The 18,468-nt window shown below is 42.8% G+C and overlaps 1 long non-coding RNA gene across 1 annotated transcript in view; it reads left to right on the top strand.

Moving 5' to 3' along the window:
• The window catches only part of LOC141986334 (uncharacterized), a 45,594-nt gene extending 37,196 nt beyond the window's left edge, over nt 1-8,398 (top strand). Inside the window, exon 3 of the long non-coding RNA XR_012639252.1 lies at nt 8,325-8,398. This is a non-coding gene — a long non-coding RNA (uncharacterized LOC141986334). The remainder of the gene's footprint in view (nt 1-8,324) is intronic.
• Nucleotides 8,399-18,468: the final 10,070 nt, after the last annotated feature.

The following is an 18,468-nucleotide window of genomic DNA, read 5'->3' as shown; positions in this document are numbered from 1 at the left end:
AGTCCTTAAATCTATCTGTGCCTCAGGGTTCCCTATTTGTAGCGTGGGGATAATAATATTTCCTTTCACCCACCTTTTGTTGGTCTTGTCTGTTAAGACAGTATGCTCTGTGGGGAATGAACTACCTCTTGCTAGGTGTTTGCACAGTGTTTAGCATAGTGGGGCCTCTAGGTGCACCAAATAAATAATAAAATAATGATAATACCAAAAGTGGCAAATAGGCCAACCTGTCATTTCCCTGAATAATAATAATACTGTATATTATTTGTGCTGCCTGGAGGTCTCAGCTGGGATCAGATCCCACTATGTGAGGCATTATATAAGCACATAGTAAGAAACAGTCCCTGCTCCAAAGAACTTACAAGCTAAATTGGCAAAACAGATTAAGGCTGAGAGGGGAAACAGAGGCACAGAGAGATTAAGGCCCAGATTTTTAAAGGTATTTTGGTGTTGCTCTGCTCAGCACTGCAAAGCCTATGTGATTTAGGAACCCAAAGCTCATTTTTAAAAGTGGTTTAGGCACTTAGTCTGCAGAACAATGCTTAAATACCTTCAAAAATGTGGGACTAAGTGACTTGCCCAGGGTCACAGGGCAGGTCAGTAGAAGACCCAGAAATGGAACTCAGATCTCTGGAGTCACAGCTGAGTGGCCTAGTTGTTGGTCCATAATGCCTCTTTCTTCAAAGTAAGGATTTTTTGCTTAATGTAGAGAAAACTGCCTTTGTACCTCTAGATCACAATACAACCGAAATAAACCTCAGGTTTGGTTTCTAATATGTACCAAGGTGGAAATGCTGAAAAGGACAGCAACATCATCACAGGCACACTGGGAACCAAAGAATATCACGCTACTATGTGATCCAAAACTTGAAGAACAGCTGTCTGCCCTCCCTACATCAGTGTGTTGCACATTCATTTAGGGCTGAATTTGACCTCCATGCTCACACTGTGGGGTAGTTACAAACCTGCGCAGCCCCAAGGAAGGCATTACTCATTGATAGATAAGAGAAGAACAGAAAGACTTTAGACAGCATACTCCAGAACATTACTTTTCTCTAGGGACTAAAAATTACTAAAGTTTGGAGCTGTCAAGAATGGGGCAATGAATGTGGTATAAATACTTAATCTAGCTAGCTAGATAGTGTTACAACCCGAAAATAAAACAATTAAGGGCTATCTATACCCATGCAATGTGCAACACACATGGAAATTTGTTGTAAAAAAATTAGATGTTGTGCGTGCAACAAGGAAATGATGCTATACAATACAGTGCCCATCAGCCTCCAGCTGCACTAAGCAGATTGCATGGTGGTAATGGCTAATTCAAAAGGTTCTCCCTTTCTGCTTTGTAAAGAAAAATACAGCAAGTCACACTGCTTGCTAGCAACACAAAACCTCACACTGTAACAGAAAACCTGGATCAATACGCTAAGGCAGCCTTAGACATCTATGCCTATGATCAGCTGGCTACATATATGGCACAGAACACACAAAATATTTCTACAACATTATACCTCACTCTGTGGAGAGAAACCCCCTGGAGATTTTACCTTTTCATGAGTTTGTGACAAACTGGTTGTCTCAGTTAGGCTTCTCCTTGGTGAGCTGCTCCTTGTACAGGACTCCGAGATGTATGTGGACACACAAAGGGCCAGATTTTCTTGTGCTCAGTTCTCAACCTCAGAGCCAAAGATTTCCAGAAGAGCTCAGCACTCAATGTGGCCACTTTTTTAGGTGTCTAAATGGGAACTAAGCGTTTTCTGAAAACGCTGGCCTAATGGCCAACTTCTGCTTCATCCGACATACCAGTGACAAGACTTTACACAACAGTACAGAATATTTCTGCCATGCTTGGAAGTGTTTTTCTGTGGACCTCTCTATTCTGTAACTGGAGGATGCAAGCAGATGCTTTTTGTACCCTGCTGAAGAAATGTTTTGGCCTTATCTTGTGCTCAAGCAGATTTTAGCTCTTTCTGTACTTTCCCCACAAGACGGCCCCCATTAAACAACAAAACGAGCAATACTGTGACAGATGGCTCCAAAAAGGGCTCTGTGTATAACAAAACAATAAACAAATTAACATGATACCTCAGGGTCAAACTTCCCACACGCTGGAAACCAGAAGAAAACAGCAGCACTAATGATTTGTTTCTTTCCAAAGGCTTTAGATTTGTAAGTGCTTTGGAGGAGATAGAAAACAAGCATTAAATTTTGATTAAAGGGACACTGTCTGCTTATTTTAGGCTTAGAATTTAGGCCTTCTTAAAAAGCAGGGGTGGGTAAATGAGAGGCTTGTGTGTTGTATGTAAATATTTCCTTGCAATACTCGAACCCAAATATATGATCATTCTGCTAGTACATGAGAACCATCAAGCAAAAACCATTAGAAACAGAAAGTGATATTGTCCAGTCTAGTTCTACTGTTGAAGGGGAGTCAAGTGCAGAAAGTAAACACTATTTGACTTGTAACATTCCATCATATGTAATAACAACGGTGTTATTAGTCTGACAAGGATTTTAAAAAACACATGGTGTTTATTTAACAGTGACCAAAAGAACCTAAGTCCTGTTTTCAAAAATGATTCCAAGAAGGGAGGAATGTGAGTCCTACTGACTTTCAATGAGAGGCTCCTGTGCCTAAGTCACTTTTGAAAATGGGACTTAGGCTCCTAAGTCAGTTACACACGTCTGTAAAAGAAAAGATACCGGAGTAAAATTCAGTGTTCACCCAAGTTCTCTACAGCATCTTATCAAACCCTAGTCTCCATCCCCTCCTCCAGCATAGATATTGGATCCATAGAGAGGTCTCTCTGGGGTCCACAGAATGAGAAAGGGACATGGAGGTGTCTGACTACCTATATGGTAGCCACCACTGTAGTACCTGAGCCCTTCACAACATTCCTGTGAGGTAGAGCATGGCTATTATTCCAATTTTCAGATGGGGAACGGAGGCACAGAGGGGCTAAGTGACTTGCCCAAGGTGGAGCAGAGGACTGAATGTGGATCAGTTGAGCCCAGGTTAGTGCCCTAACCACTGGGCCATCCTTCCTTTCCCACCTTCTAGGGGAGGCTAGGTGGCCTATCAGGTAGCATGCTAGACTAGGACTCAGGAGACCTGAATTCTATGCTTGGCTTGGCTAACCAGCCTGCTGGGTCACCTTGGGTAAGTCATGTCACTCCCCGTGCCTCAGTTTCCCCAGCTGTAAAATGGTGTTAAAGATACTTATTGTCTCCCCCCCACCAAGCATCCCGTTGTGTGAGAGGGAGGGGATCCCTGTGTGGATGCTGCCTTCCATGCTCAGATATTGGGGGGGAGGGGGGAGGAGGGGCAGGGCACTCCAGGTCCCTGTGATTTCTCAGCCTTTTTTTTTTTTTTTTGGTCTGTTTGCTGAAAGTGCAGGGAGTGATCGAGTTTTAACCCTGTCAAGTTGTCCTGCCATGGCTCAAGAGCAGACTATTAAAAACCAGGGCATAAACCCCGAATTGGTTGTGTGTTCTGTACATTTTCAGAGGCCAATCACAGCACAGGAATGCAACGTATCGTCCCCGCTGATGCCCCAACCTGCAGAGGTAGCTTTGTGGGAGCGGAGAGCACTCCTGCTGACAAAGCGCTGTTCCCACAGGCGCTTTTCATCCACAAAACTTTTGTCTTTTGGGGGGTGTGTGTTTTTTAACACCTCTGAATGACAAAAGTTTTGTTCAGTTCCTAGTGTAGACAAAGCCTTTCACTTGCATGACTAATCTTCCTGGGTGTGTGTGTAAACAACCAAGTCTTTTGTCCTCTGTAATGTTCAATAATAGTCCATCTGGTGTCAATGAGCCTTCCTTGTCCGACAGGACATAACACCTTCTGTTGGAGACCAGCATTTCACACTAGTTAATGTCTCTCTCATGTCTGGTGAGTTACACAGTCACAGAGGCTTACTCTACAAATGCTTAAATATAATCTTACAATGTGGAATACAGATATTATAAGTGAGATTAACGCACGCAACAACTCACAAGCATTCAATAACGTCTAAACACCAAATGCATTCTTACAATCCTAATACCTATTTTAACGGTACTAGTAACACAGCTTATGCTTATGCTCAAATAAATTGGTTAGTCTCTAAGGTGCCACAAGTCCTCCTTTTCTTTTTGCGAATACAGACTAACACGGCTGTTACTCTGAAACCTAGTAACACAGGTGAGCCAGACTGATTCCAGCTATGTATTTGTCAGTGTTTAGTTGTGACATGGGGACCTTGACATGAGCTGGCTCCTGATCTACCAGTATCATAAATACACATGTAAATTCAGATCCCTTTGAATTGGCTTTTCAGCTTTGGGTTTGTTTGTTCTGTTTTCTGAAAAGACTAATTATAGCAGACATTGCAGATTGTCTATTTGTCTGTGCAAACTTCTCATTCGAGTCCTGCCAGCATGTCTCCCTTCTGACTTGCAAGATACCACAAACCATGGTTCTCTTGTACCCCTCCATTATCTCTCTTCAGCAGTTAAAACCTATCAAGCTGTGACATGGATAAAATATCCTATCACTAACATGAGATCACACAATTCATTTCCCCCTGTGATGTACACTATATTTGAACCAAAGACTCCAAAAGTAAAAGGCTATACTATAGCATCTTCCTGCATGTCACCACTTTAACACAGCCTGGCACTGTGTTGGGGTTTTGCACGCGAAACACATTGTTAGGGGGAAATGACAGCACGGTGAATGAAAACCACATCCTCAGCTGGTGTAAATAATCATCGTTTCATCGCCTTCAACAGAGCTATACTGATTTATACCAGCGAAGGATCTGGCCTCACACACAAAGAAACATTTGGCCTCAATCATAGCAGTCCACTGCAAGGAAGGTGCAACTGACCTTGGCTACAGATACACAAAGTTATTTCTGCTACAAGCATTTCTACATTTCCTTTGCCATTTTTATTAATTCAAATAAGTCCTTTGTAACCTGGAAGAAATGGCCAAACAAATCAAAGGGGAAAAGAATGGTGCCTAGACTTGCTCACCTAAATACACACAAAGAGCAACAGAATAATCAAATAACCAACCCTGTGGCATAAGATACATTTTGAGGGCAATGGAAGTGCCACACACCAAGGGCCTTGTACATCATGTAAGGGGTGCTTTCCAGTGTTATTAAATATATATTATATAACCTGCCTCTGAGATGATAGAGCTTAGAGGAATGTTGAAACACAAATTGAAAACTACTTGTTAAACAAGGTTAATTTGTTCTTATTCCACATTATAAAATAGCTTCAAACACTTCTAAACTAGGTCATTTGACTGCTCTGAAAGTATATGGTACAAGGCAGCCGTCTTTAGCAACAAGTTTATTGGAGAGTTTGATTGCATCCCAAAAGCATGATAGATATTTTTGACCATATCAAAGAAAATTCAACTGTTTTATCAAGGCACACTAATGAGACAGTTTGTTTAATTGAAATGCTTTAAATTACCATGTAGTACAGCATGAAAAAATCATTATTTTCATTAGATGAGCTACTCGTTAGCCAAAAAATCCAAGTTACAAAACATCACTGCATGAGATAATAAATATGTTGTAAAAAACTTTAAAATCAGGCTATTAAGAGGAATTTTCTTTTAAAATATACAGTGATGTTAGTTGAGTGCAATCTCTAATCATATAAATCAGGTTTGGGCTGTGCTTAATTTGTGCCAGGGCTTGCCAGAGCTGAGCCCTGCCACCTCTAGGTTTGGCAGTTCAGAGCCCTGGCACCTCTGGGCTTGCTGCGTCAGTTAGGAAAGTAAAAAAATTGCTTGAGCCCTGACACCTAATTGCTCGCGCCCCGACACCTCTTTCACTACAAATTAAGAACTGGATTTGAGTCTTTGAAAAGGATACTCTGATACCCACAGACAAAGGTCCTGATTCTGTTGTTACTGAAATCAGCATCAAAACTCCTACTGGCTTTAGTTAGGGGAGGGTTTCTTTGATGATTGTATGTCATTATTCTGTAATAATAGCAGCTTTGGTAGCAAAAGGTGAAACTTAGAAGATTCTAAGGGCTTATCTACACTACCACTTTTATTGGTACAAGTTATGTCAGTCGGGAGTATGAGTGACATAAGTTACACTGACAGAAGCGCCGGCGTGGACAGCACTATGTCGGTGAGAGAGCTTCTCCCGCTGACATAGCTACCGCCGCTCATAGAGGTGGTTTTATTATGTCAACAGGAGAGCTCTCTTCTGTCGGCACAGAGAGGCTACACAAGCAAACTTACAGCGGTTCAGCTGCATCAGTACAGCTGTGTCGCTGTAAGCTCACTAGTGTAGACAAGCCCTAAGGTTCAGAGACTTGTCTGAAGCTTATCCAGATGGTTTAAACTTCTTGGCTGAGATTCACTGCTTTGCACCTTGTGTAGTCTCTCACACCAGTGCAAAGTGGGTGTAAAATGCTCCCAAAACAGAATGGTAACATTTTACACCTATTGTGCAAGGTGCAAATGTCTACACAAGGGTGCAAGGCTGTGGAGAATCCAGAGTGCTTTGGAAAATTTCCACTGTTTCCTGTTTATGGATAGGCTATGGTAACAGCCTCTCTCATGGTACGTCAGCACTTTCCGATCCTGGGTGGAAATGCAGAGGTGCATGAAAATAAAAAAACAATGAAGAGGGGGAAAAAAAACCAAACTCCTCATCCTGAGCTGCGGGCTAGATTCCTGCTTGGCTCAATACACCAGCGGGAGGGATAGCATAAGAATATGGCACAACTACTGCACAACATGGCCCCGGGAGCAAGTTCGTCATTATTTCAGTGTTCTAGATCAGGGGTTCTCAATCTTTTTCTTTCTGAGGACCCCCCAACATGCTATAAAAACGCCACAGTCCACCTGTGCCACAACAACTGTTTTCTCCATATAAAAGCCAGGGCCGTTGTTAGGGGGTAGCAAGCCGGGCAATTGCCTGGGGCCCCACGCCACAGGGGCCCCTGTGAAGCTAAGTTGCTCAGGCTTCTGCCTCAGCCCTGGGTGGTGGGGCTCAGGGCTCCGGGCTTCAGCCCTGCATGGCAGGGGTTAGGCTTTCTGCCCTGGGCCCCAGTGAGTCTAACACTGTCCCTGCTTGGCAGCCACCATGAAACCTGCTCGTGGCCCCCCAGGAGGCCCCAGACCCCTGGTTGAGAACCACTGTTCTAGATTAATGAAGACATTTTACCCTCAATTTTCATTTTAATAATAATCCCCTCCCTACCATAGAGCTACACATATATTATTTACTTGGCATCCACACAGGAGAAGGTTGGGACGATCCCTAGAGTGGTGGATCTTTTAGATAACTTCACTCATGCTCCTCCTCCTTTCTCACCCCTGACTGAGTAGCTCAGAAACACAGAAGAGCATACAGATTGTAGATGGTGGTCTACTTACACTATGGGCCGAAATCAGGCCCTATGCAATATTTAGGTGGAAACGAGCATACAGAAGATGCTGCCAATGTGACAGTAAAGTGAGCCAATATTCAGGCCTGCCCAGGAATGGGCACACCACCCCTTTCCACCCCACTGCTCAGATCACTCCTGCCAGAAACACACACAACCCCAACGAAGCAGGGTGCACAGGAGATCAAATCCCTGGAAGTAAAAGGCAGGGACGACCCCTTCCACACCCTGCAAGGCTCTCTGCGGAGTGTGAACTCTGAAGGATTTGGGGGACAGGGTAGGAAAGCTGCACTGCACCAGGTTGTCTCTTCCTTTCCATTTCTGATGTTGAGCTTTTCAAAGTTGTATGAGTTATCGTCTGCTCTTCCCTTTTTATGTGAGTTTTGTTAAACCCTTTTAGAATCTCTTTTTTTTCTCTCAGGGGCCAGCAGGGATGTGGCTTGAAGATTAGTACTAGTGTTAGCTCTATTTAATAGGCCTTTTTTATCCCATTTAAGTAGAATAAAGAAGCTTCATTTGTTAGCTTAAAAAAAATCAAGACTTTAATTCTTGATTATTGCTCCCCAGAGAACCCAGCTGGAGTTCTCTCATCATCACTGATCAACTCTGAACTTTTTGTTGTTTGCTATTCAATCTCAGTTACTTTCATTGTTTTAGAGGCTTTCAGCATTACAGAGACAGAGGATGGGACTCCAACTACAGGACGGGAAAGTCCCCACAGCAATGGGGAAATGTTACATAGGATTCAGCTGCAGCCCTCTTGTCCATAAAGACACACATTTACATTAAATTAAAATTAATGAGTTGCATATTTTAATGATAGTGGTAATCATTCTGCATGGATCATTCTCACCATAATTTTAAACTTACTATTTCTTCTTCTTCCTTTTTTTTTTTTTTGACAGATCTTCAACCAATTTCTCCCATTTCATGCCAGTGAAGAGATTTTATTTGGGACCAATATAAAAATCCCCTCTGGTTCCGGAGACACACTGTTAGTAAACTGCTCTGGATCACCATCTGGTGAACTGGGATGCAACCTCTGCTGCATTGAAATCAATGGAATGGAACCTGCTTATGCTAGGGATGAATTTACTCCTTTGCTTTTCCAATTATAATTTTTTTCTAAGAGGTCAGTCAGTCCATTTGTCATGGGGATCATGATGGATCCCAGCTTTGCAAACCACTTTGCTAGTTCAGAAACAGTTCATTCAGTCTTTTTACCTGATTGCTTGTGCCTGACTGCTTGGAGCCTAGTGACTGAACACTAGGGTAGATTTGTCCTGTGAGTACCATCCCTCATCCAGTGGCTGGATGTGCTTTTGATGTGTTCATGTTAAGGTGGCTGAGACTCAAGCTGTGATCCTAAACATATGTAGGAAGCTGTCATAATAGGGGTCCCAAATAGAAGCCTCCCCAGAACCAGCACAATTATGAGCTGTCCAAAGCCTTTCTTATCTGCATGTCACATATTGTATAGTTTAGTAGCATAGCAAACCCTTTTATTCTCTGCACTGGCCTCTGGAGGTTTCAGAAGTAGTCTTGAAATAGGACTGTGAGTTCCAGGGTGAGCAACCTTTCCATTCACTTTTCACCTTAGATTCCCACACCTGTAATCTGTAAAGTCTTCTGTTTCTGGGCTTCTTGTCTAATGACGGTGGCTCCATGACAGAATCTTGTGTGACTGAAAAATGTCATTGGCATCACCTCACCAGGATGCAGCCCAGGGGTATCATGGAGGGATTTATTTTTCAGAAAAATGCGAAATGTGTGAAATCTATTCAGACATTATCTTCAGCAACAAGATCTTACATCTGCAGGGCTCAGCTATGCCTCCACAGAGGCTGAGCCAGGGTGCGGAAGGGAAGAAGGGGCACTGTCCAACTAGCAGTTCCTCCAAAGGTGATAGGGATGTAAAATAGCATTTAAAAAGTTAACCGTTTAAACGATATCATTTTAATCATTTACGTATTTAACCAATTAAAGGGAGAGGGGCTGGGGCTGCTCCAGCTGGCCCGGGGCTGGGGTCGGGTTTGGCCGGCTGGCCAGCATAGCTGGGATTGGCCAGCCGGCCAACCTGAGGCTTTTAGGGCTGGCGAGCTGGCCAGCCCGAGGCTGCTGGGGTCGGTGGGCCGACCAGCCCGGGGGGTAACAGTTAAGACGGGTTAACAGGTAAGACTAATGTTAGCCAGTTAATAGTTTACATCCCTAATAGGGGAGCATGCTGGGCAGCTGGCCTTTCTACATCTGTCAAAAAGGTGTAGTGCAGTTCTGCTGGTGTTCAGGAGAATGGGTAATAGATGCATCACATGCAGGTGCCACTCTTTCTGGAGCTGCTAGCACTGCTAGCAACCTGACTCAGCTGCCCTGACTGGCATCTGCCAAGGTCTGCAGCTTAACTTTGTTCTCCTCTTGCTATGGGTGCACTATGAGACAAGAGCAGCCTGCATCCTCTGCACTTGCCTGTGCTGGAGCAGCCACAATTTGACTCATTTAGTAGCTTTTATCCCAAAGCAGTTTGGAAATTATGCACATATAGCAATCACAAAGACACTCTGCGGCAAGGAACAACAGTGAGAGAGACGAATTTTTTGGCAAAGGACAAACACCTGCTTTTCTGAAGTGCCACAGGACCTTTAACGTCCACATGGAGCAGACTCTTGTCTTTTAACTCGAAAAGATCACCCCCTAATAAGCTGCCTGGAACTCAACTTTTCTCCTTAAGGTAGAAGGCCTGAGATTGCCAGAATGTAAACCTATCATTCCAGCAAACTCAGGAATTTCATATGTGGTGCTTTTGCCACTTCCCTGTTCTCCATTCATGCAGAATAGCTTGTATGATCTGAATGAAAATCTAGTCCGACTCATCCCCAAAATGAAACAGTTTAGTAAACGAGGCAGAAATAATGTACCTATACACAGGGAAACCTGCCAAACTCTAGCTGCATCAGAAACAGGATGATTTAGAAATAGCAATAGGCAAATAAGAAACAAGCTAGGGATATGAAAACCAGTTTGAAAAAAATATGAACTTTCCTCCTCTCTTCGTCAAAACTCTGCCTTCACTTACTGAACTTGCACACAGTAGGGGTCTAATCAGATCGACATTGATACTTTTAAGCTTAACAAGTCAAAAATATTTTTTGAACTGAAAATCTCTGACAACAACTGCAGTTTGTGATTTGGAGGCAGGGTAGGGGTTAAATTGTGAGATAGCTGAATGTAGAAAATAGCAGTATAAAATTATTCTTATTAATCATAGTGGATAAGGGCAACTCAGATTTTTCCCTGCAGTTGAAGTCATCATCAATAGAGGGCAGTACAGGATGAAAAAGTACTCACAACTCAACCGATTCTGTTCATTGCCTTCAGCACCAATTCTCTTTTAACACACTTTGAAAATGACCCTTTCATCTTGAAAAACAAGGAATCTGCAATGCTGGCCATATGTGTGACATGCTGCCACCACTCAAATATCATCCTCCTCCTGCATCACTCATGTTACCGACGCACTTTTAAGTTGTGCCTTGTGTATGTTTGTGTGCTGTCCAAGGAGGAAGGAGGCAGAGGACCAGGGGAATAAAGGCCTTCCTTTCGGGAGAAAGTCGCTAGTCACATTCATTTCCAAGGGAAGAGTCCTGCCATTATTCCCTGCCTGCAGTCACTCTCAGTGACAGGTACACTATATCTCTGTAATAGTTTATTTAATTATTAGTTCCTATCAGTCTTTTTTGGATGCAGCACCAAATTCTCTCAGTGAAAACAAATGCACAGGACTTTCCCAAGGATAGAAATGTACCCACCAGTATAAGCTACCTCTGTGAATGTTCATGTTTATCTTCACTGATATGGACAAGTTCAGAATATTGTTTGTGGGGCAAGAGACAAAGAGCATGAGTCTGTCTGGGAAGAGGGTGGGGAAAGAATTTGTTTGTGGGGCTGGATGAGGGGAATCAGGGAATTCCTCTGGAGCTTCTGCACCAGAGCAGCCTGTCTACTTCCCACCCCCCATAAGTTGTGGTTTAATACCCCCTTTAGTTTTAATAATCCATCCCTACAGTTTATGCCACTTCCAAAATGGCCAGAAGGCTCACTAGAGAGCAATGCGAGGCGCTGCCTTCTCCCCTCTCCCTAGTGGCTGAGCTCATCAACTTTACAGTTAACCTGCTACAGCACTTCTGTTCAAAGCTGAAAACATCCCCACCAGTGACGCTGCCCGATACACTTGGGTTCCAGCTATGAGTGTTCCCTCCTGCAGATGTATCAGCACAGCTTCTCAGTAGCACATTCTCCTGGGAGGTGATGAGGCTGGTTGGGACAGTAAATAATTAGCTTTTCTGCCTTTAGCTATAGAAATGATTATGAATTTTTAAGCACTGTGAGTGATTGAAGCCATTTCTGTTTGCCTTCTTCTAGTCACATTGCAGACTTTAGCTCCGAGAAGGAAAATACCCTTAGAGCAGGTTGACATGCTGGTGGAAAAACATAGAGGTGCAAAGGGGGCTAAAATCAGGGGGCATGTCAATGAGCATTTGGAGCTGGGGAGGAAGTCAAGATAAAGGGGGATTTCATAATAAAGGAGAATCTTGCTTGTTCAGTTCTGGCTTTATCTGATAATGGATTATTCCCTAAGCAGGTTGATAATATTAGCTCCTGGGAAGTTATTTTTGAGTGGGAGCTCATGGTTTGGCAGAATTCACTTTTTCTTTAATTCAAATTTTTTTTTTAAATGTATCTCGAATTCTTTTAAAATTAAAATACTGGTGAAAGGTAATGAACTGACAGCAGCAGAAACTTGCATTCTCTATTTAGACACAGACCACTAGGCAGTACCACCTTCCCCATAGTCCTCTCAGTTCTGATCTGGATTAGCATTCTCTATGCAGAAGAGGTCTCCAGGCCCATTTGACTCTTGGCCTCTCTTCTGAGACTGCCAACAAGGGGGCTAACGAGTGCCAGCAGCTGTGATACTACTAGCAGCTTTATTACACGGACACCTGTCAACTAAGAACCGAAATGTATTTCACATGGACCACCAAGCAGCCTTCAGACGGTAATGACTTTCAGGTACTACCAGCCTGGGCCAAATTCAAAGCAGTGGCTTCTTGACATATTGTGCAGCTGGCAACCTTTCTCTTCTGGCTGTTGACCCTGCTACAGCAATCCACTCCTTCAGTGGCTCCTAGACTAGACTTATGAGTTGGCCTTTATTTGGGCCACCCTTGAAAATTAGCCATGGGTTGCAGTTATTCCAGAATATAAAAGAATGACCAGTTGAGGAGGACTTTCACCTGCACACTGCAACCCACAATCTGGCTGCGCATTATTCGGGGAGGGCCTGATTTGAGGGCCTTGAGCCAAGGCTCACTGAAGTCAATGAGAGAATTTCTATTGACATCAGTGGGCTTTGGATCAGGGCCCGAGTGTGCGTCAAGGTTTTACATATACAGGTACAACCTCATACCTGTTAACTTTTGTCCCATCTAGTCAGTCGAGATAATCATTAATAACTAATTATAAATTAATGAGGGCTCCATGAAATTTTTTTCCAAGATAACAGCAATATGGAAATCAATTTTCCAAACATTCCCTGTTCATCTGCTGTATCATTTGACTGTTTAACTCTTGCAATTTGCTAGGTGTCTAATAGGGTGACCAGATAGCAAGGGTGAAAAATCGGGACAGGGGGTAGGAGGTAATAGGAGCCTATATAAGAAAAACACCCAAAAATCAGGACTGTCCCTATAAAATCGGAACATCTGGACATCCTAGTGTCTAAGCAGCTTTTTCAATCTGCTCCTGTTTTTATCTGCACTTCCAGCTTTTCACCTTTACCCATCAACTGGCTGCACCAATGGGCATCTTGCCTACATCAAAGTTTATCAGTGAAAACCTCAGTCCATCTCTGAAATCCTAGCAGCTATCATTTTGTAAGCAGAACAGCAAAACAAACCATGACACCAGCTGTTGAGATGAATTGAAGAGTCTGCTACATTGGCACAAGGCTAACTTGATTTCACTGCATCCTGAAGGTGGCAGTCAGGGCACAGAATATTCGGTCCAATGCATGATACCATGGTCACCCTATCACATAGCTCATGTGGCTATGTTTGTTGGAAAGACTGGATTGCAAATTGGGCTTTCTAAAATACCAATGGTATAAGCTGCAGTGGGTTCTTCCAAGTCCAGGAAGAGGAAGTCTGAAACGATAGCTCCTGTGGAAAGGATTTTCTTGCATCGATCATGTTGAGAAAAACTAAGAGACTGAACTTTACAAAAAGAAACATAAGCTTGTACTAAACAGGAAACATCAATTCTACTTTCTGTGCTGTGTCAAACGGGTGCTATTCCCAAAATGATTTCCTTCAAAGTCAACTCTATGCAGAGGTGTTCTGCAGAAAAGATTTTATTTTTTTCCATCATTAAAATGGGACCCTGGTGACCTCTACTGGATGGGTAGGATCCTGACAACTGATTTACCCAGCCACTTTCTCTCTCAAAATCCCCTCATTTAGAACCATGTGTAAACGACTCACATGGCTGCACTTACCTTAAGCAGTTTTCAGCTGCAGACCATCCTAAACAGGAGCTTCAGCCACATTGCACCACTCCATTGGCACAAAAAGCCACCCTAATTCTGGTGGATCCAGACCCCAGAGGATCTCCTGTAGATAAAGGCATCTCCAGGGGATGTAGCCACTGTACATTTCTTACGCCACCCCCTTCATGGCTCAAACCTATGGGATGTGGCTGAATAAGAGTAGGGCATGGCTGGGGCTTCCCAGAGCTCCTCTTCCCCTGGCTTTCAGAACTGTTCCTTGGGGCTATTGGAAACTGTGGCAAGGAACTGGCACAACAGCACAGCCTCAGGAACAGGGTTGCTCAAAGGGCATCTTTCATATCCCTCATACTCAACTCTGCTGGGCACTCTGTCCCTAACAATGTCAGTTTACTTTGCAGTGGTACTTCTTGAAAAAAAAATGACAAAGACAAATGGCACAAAGGAAGTGGCTTCCCATAATTGCTCTTCACTAATTGCGGTGTCCCCTTTACAAAATGCTTACATATATGTTCCAGTCAGATCACTGAGGCACCAAATTTTAAACTTTTCTTACTTCCTGTTATTTATTTGTTTATTTAACTATTTATGGCCTGATGCTGTGGCCTTTTCTCAGACAGAATTCCTAATGAAGTTTTCAATGGGACCTGAGCATGCATCTCAAAACACTGCAATCAAAGCCAAAATACAGAACCTTAACAATAATCAAAAAGACTTACCCAGCCCACGTACACAGCCAGATAGAATCAAAGAGTCTGGGGTAGAAGGAAACGGAAGGCAGCAGATGCAGAATTAAAAAAGCCCGGGGACCAAAAAGCAGTTAAGGATTGGGCAAACAGACCAACTATGTTGTATTGACATCTGGGGTGAGTGGACTGGTCATGTTAGGACAAGAACACACTGCTCATAGGATTTTCAAAAGCACTCAGTCTTGGCATTACTCTGCTTCTATTAAAGTAAATGGGAGTTTTATTATTGACTTCAGTGAGAGCAGACAGTGAGTGTTTGTGAAAACCCCATCCTGCCCGTAGTTTTGCAAAAGCCAGATTCATACAACCGTAGAATTCAAAACAACCTTGACAAATTGGAGACTTGAGCTGAAATCAACAGGATGAAATTCAGTAAAGACAAGTGCAAAGTACTACACTTAGGAAGGAAAAAATCAAATGCACAACTACAAAACGGGGAATAACTGGCTAAGTGGTAGTACTGCTGAAGAGGATCTGGGGGGCAGAGTGGCTCACAAACTGAATATGAAACAACAATGAGATGCACTTGCAAAAAAGACTAATATTCTAGGATATATTAACAGGATGTCGTATATGAGACGAGAGGTAATTGTCCCACTCTACTTGGCACTGGTAAGGCCTCAACTGGAGTACTGTGTCCAGTTCTGGGCACCAAACTTTAAGAAAGATGTGGAGAAATTGGAGAAAGGTGCAGAGGAAACAAAAATTATAAAAAGTTTAGAAAACCTGACCTATGAGGAAAGGTTAGAAAAATTTGGCATGTTTAGACTTGATAAAAGACGGAGGAAGTACCTGATAACGGTCTTCAAATATGTTAAGGACTGTTATAAAAAGATGGTGATCAATTGTTCTCCATGTCTACTGAAAGTAGGACAAGAAGTAATGGGCTCAGTCTGTGGCAAAGGGGGATTGAGATTAGATGTTAGGAAAAACTTTCTAAGTGTAAAGGACAGTTAAGTTTTGAAATAGGCTTCCAAGTGAGGGTCTTGGAATCTCTGTCACTGGAGGCTTTTAAGAACAAGTTAGACAAATACCTGTCAGGGATGGTCTAAGTATACTTGATCCTACCTCAGTGTAGGGGGCTGGAACAGATGACTTCTTGAGGACCTTTCCAGACCTACATTTCTATGATTTTATGATATCTGAATCAGAAGTGGTCTCCTCTGCTATTAATAATGATGACCTGGGTGATTATAGGCCTGTCAGCCTGACATCGATCCTGGGCAAAATAATGGAGCAGCTGATATGGGACTTGATTAATAAAGAATTAAAGGCGGGTAACATAATTAATGCAAATCAGAATGGGTTTATGTTCTGTCAAACTAACCTGATATCTTTTTTTTATTTTTTAATGAGATTACAAGTTTAGCTGATAAAGGTAACAGTGTTGATGTAATATACTTAGACTTCTGTAAGGCATTTGACTTGGTACCATATGATATTTTGATTAAAAATTAGAATTATATCAAATTAATGTGGCACACATTAAATGGATTAAAGACTGGCTAACTGATAGGTCTCAAAATGAAATGAAAATGGGGAACCATCTCCGAGTCTATTTAGCTTAACAAAAAGAAAGTTAAGGGGTGACAATTACAGTCTATAAGTACTTACACGGAGCACAAGTATTTAATAATCATCTCTTCAATTTAACAGAGAAAGGTAAAAAACAATCCAATAGCTGGAAGTCGGCGCTAGACAAATTCAGACTGGAAATAAGGCGTAAATCTTTAATGGTGAGAGTAATTTAACCATTGGAACAATTTACCAAGAGTCATGGTCACTGTTCCCTCTAAGCTGTGCGCATGGGCACGCGCACACAGATCCTAAACCCCACGCACACGGCGAAATACCGCACACACAAAAATTTGCACAGAAGCACAACAATTTGCACAGAAGCAATTTTTTGCGCACACGGCCTGTCAAAAATTTGCACAGAAGAAATTTTTTGCACACATGGCCTGTCAAAAATTAGAGGGAACACTGGTCATGGTGGATTCTCCATTGCTGACATTTTTAAAATCAAGATTGGATGTTTTTCTAAAAAATATGCTCTAGGAATTTTTTTTTGGTGGTGGTGGGGAGTTTTATGGCCTGTGTTATACAGGAGGTCAAACTAAATCAGGGGTTCTCAAACTGGGGGTCGGGACCCCTCAGGGGGTCACGAGGTTATTATATGGGAGGTTGTGAGCTGTCAGTCTGCACCCCAAACCCCGCTTTGCATCCAGAATTTATAATGGTGTTAAATATATAAAAAAGTGTTTTTAATTTATATGGGGGGGGTCGCACTCAGAGGCTTGCTGTGTGAAAGGGGTCACCAGTACAAAAGTTTGAGAACCACTGAACTAGATGATCAAAATAGTCACTTCTGGCCTTGAAATCTATGAATAAACTTGTGATTTTTGTTTGTAATTTACTCAGAAAAGCTCAAGCAGGATGCAGACTCTAGTTTCCAAAGATTTCTTGCCTTTCTGTGGGCTGATTGAGGTCCTGTGAGTTGCCCAAGGAAACATAATCTCAACCATAGCTCATCTCAGATTATAGCCTATTGCCCAGGACCTTCCTTGACTGCAGTACTTCACTTGAACTTATTGACCCCAGTGTCTGCAGTCACTTGGCTAAGTCACAACAACGGTATCTCCCACCCACTGGCTCTTTCTGGGCTGCTTCGGACACAGGGAGAGAGGACCGAGTTCCATTTTGTCTGCTGCAGAGTTCCTTTGAATGATTGAAAAATGGGCCAAACTCATCCTGGGTGTAAGATCACCAGCAAGAATGAATTTGGCCCAGTGACTTTAGCATGCTTTCTGCTAGGTGTTTGCATTATTGAAACTGAATGGGAGAAAAATTCCTCATAGCCTCTTTCAAACACCTCAACGGAGAGCCGGGCCTGAATGCTGTAAAGAATGTGCTGTTACCCTCAAGGGACCAGAGAGAGTGTAATAACAGAGAAAAAGCCTTATGCAGAAGGGGGAATGTTAAATGTAGCTAAACCAAACATTTCTTTCCCTTTCCTTTGGGATAAGATTCTTTCCCATGGAAATTAAGGTTGTGCCCCTGCATGTGCAGCCTGGGGAGAGAGGCTTTGATGTGAAAGAGGATCCTGGTAGAGTACCGGATGCAGAAGTCAATGTGAAAACAGGAGGAACTTCCAGAAGCAGGAAAAAACATTGTCCCAGAGAAGGCTTATTTCATTCCCTCTCAGTCATCATTCAGACTGTCTGGTTAGTTTCCTTCTGCCGGTCACTCTGCTGTGAGGAGAGTCCTGCGTTCATCGTAGGGCAAAAGTTGATACATTTGATGAGTTTGTCAAAGTGAAAATATCAGATTTCATGGTGAGACCTAGATACTAAAAATGAAATGAAAACTCTGTGCATTATGAGTTAAATTTTGCTCTCAGTCACACTACTGCAAACCAGAGCAACCATGTCTATCTCAGTGAAGCTATTCTGGATTTACACTGGTGTAACTGTGAGCACAATTTGGCCCAATATGTTGTATGAAAGATACAAAGAAAGGAAAATGAATTTAAACATTTGATACTTGCCGGTACGTGCAACCTACAATGTCAAAGACACAGTTTGAGACGCATGGAGCCCCTATCCAAAAGGGAGGCTAATTTGTGGAGACCCCTCCTTCAGTCTTCAGATGTGTGTGTCACAGTAGGATCAGCCACTGTCTAAATGCAATGACCAGTAACCACCTCGCTCAGTGGTTTTCAACCTTTCCAGACTACTGTAC

This window comes from Natator depressus, chromosome 4 (assembly GCF_965152275.1).
Source record: "Natator depressus isolate rNatDep1 chromosome 4, rNatDep2.hap1, whole genome shotgun sequence".
Lineage (NCBI taxonomy): Eukaryota > Metazoa > Chordata > Testudines > Cheloniidae > Natator > Natator depressus.
The sequence above is the reverse complement of the archived record's forward strand: the minus strand, read 5'-3'. Positions and strand labels throughout refer to the sequence as shown.